Source organism: Rhinolophus ferrumequinum, chromosome 2 (assembly GCF_004115265.2).
Source record: "Rhinolophus ferrumequinum isolate MPI-CBG mRhiFer1 chromosome 2, mRhiFer1_v1.p, whole genome shotgun sequence".
Lineage (NCBI taxonomy): Eukaryota > Metazoa > Chordata > Mammalia > Chiroptera > Rhinolophidae > Rhinolophus > Rhinolophus ferrumequinum.
Window position 1 is genome coordinate 82064276 of NC_046285.1, and position 1998 is coordinate 82066273.

The 1998-nt window shown below is 39.0% G+C and overlaps 1 non-coding gene across 1 annotated transcript; it reads right to left on the reverse strand.

Moving 5' to 3' along the window:
- Positions 1-1482: 1482 nt before the first annotated feature.
- TRNAI-GAU (transfer RNA isoleucine (anticodon GAU)) lies at positions 1483-1556 on the reverse strand. Its single transcript has one exon. It is a non-coding gene; the product is annotated as a tRNA-Ile (tRNA).
- Between the last annotated feature and the right edge of the window lie 442 nt (positions 1557-1998).

Here is a 1998-nt window from a genome sequence, read left to right on the forward strand (position 1 = left end):
TGCTCACTGGCCCATGTGGGAATCGAACCAGCAACCCTGTTGTTTAGAGCTCGCACTCACCTACTGAGCCATCCGGCCGCCTCTCATGTTAAATATTTTTGATCGGCATACTAGTACATAGGTGATATCCTATTCTCAGTATATCACTAAGAGGGCCCATGTCTATTTGTCCCCTTATCAGTGACGTTAAGGATGATCATTTGACTAAGGTCTCCAACAGATTTCTCCCTTGTAAAGGTATCTTTAATCTGTACCCTGGGGGGTTATACATGAGGACTGAATGAATTTCCTGTTCCTTGAGAGTTTTCACTAGTTGCTTTACCATGCATTAATGGTCTTGCCTGAATCAAATTTTGTTTTGTTTTTTAAATCGTGGTTGGAAAATGGTGATTTTTCTATTTCTAGCTTGCTTAAACATTTATTGGTTGGCATTCTTCTGTAAAGAAGAGTTTTCCCTTCTCCACCTCTTTTTACTTTTTTAAGGTATCTATGGACTCAGATTTTTAAAAATTCAGTGCTGTAATTTATTTCTATCATTATTCATTATGATACTGAAATCATCCCAAATTAGGCCAGTAGAAGCTCCTGTAAGCCAGCTCCTTTGACCTTTCAATATTTCCCCATTAGTTTTGGGCATTATGTTACTTTCTTGCACAACAAGACAATCCAAGTTCACCTTGTTCCTTCTCGGCTTCAACTTTGGAACAAGCCATTCCACTGAGAAGTACGTGTTCCTTTTAGTGAGGGACCAAATTCTGGAATTAGGCATGCTTTTTTGTCCTGGGGTATCTTTCATTCCTTTCATACAAAACCTCTAATTCCAATCCATCACTACAAGCTTCTTTCATTCTACCCTCCAGTGTAAACCAGTGATTTTCTAGAATGTACCTTAATTGAGGTTTGTCCAATGTTTCCTTGGGATTAGATTCAGGCTTTGTGTTTTTGGTACGAATACAACAGAAGGGAGGTTGTGTCCTCAGTGTATCTATCATATGAGGCACATGACGTCGATTTCTCCAATTGCTTATTGTATTAACTTTGATCTTAACTTTGGCTAAGGCCAGTGTTCTTTACTTAAATGTTACTATGTTTACATTTGTAATTAATAAGTATCTTATGGAGGAGATACTTTAAGGCCAGATATTGTCTTTCATCATAATTCTGCCTAGGAATTTTAGCATCCATGGATGATTTTTGCCTGAAATACTTAACCAAAAATGATTTATAATTCTAGAATTCTTTCTACATTTATTAGTTGGAATTCCACTGTAAAGAGAAGAGCTTAACCTTCTTCGTTTATTCATTTGTTTATGTATATCAGTATGGACTCATTTTGTGGTTTATAATCCATTGCTATCATTTATATTGTTGCTCAAATGATTGTGCCAGATGGTGCCAAAGGGAATCCCTTTAAGCTAGTTCCTGTATTCTTTGAGATGAACTTTTTGTTTGTTTGTTTTTTAAGGAGGGCGCAGCTCACAGTGGCCCATGCAGGGATTGAACCGGCAACCTTGGTGTTATCAGCACCACGCTCTAACCAACTGAGCTAACCGGCCACCCCCCAAGATGAACATTTCTAAGACTTCTTCACTTGTGTTACTTCCCAAAAGATTCACACCATTTGTATGTTACCTAGAAGTGTATTATGACAAGGCCTTAGGCTTTCTCATCAGGACTGGCTTTAGGGGGATGAAATGACTTTTAAAGGTCAAGATAACTACACTGCCAATGTGTAGCGCTTCTCATGGCTGCCATTTCCTTTTGGATGACCTTCCTCACTCATGATGAGTTCCCCATACTCTGACAGTCTGTTGTTTCCTTACAAGAATCTTTTAGTTTGCAGTTCAAGGTAGTAATACGTACTTGTGCCGCTGGAGGACACTGTTCAGCTTCATGTGATAGGAGATCTCTCAGTCTCTCCTCAGCTGACCAGTAAGCCATGTTCTGAACACAGTAAGGATTTGCCTGTTTCCAAAGGACCACTAGTGTCTTTAGACA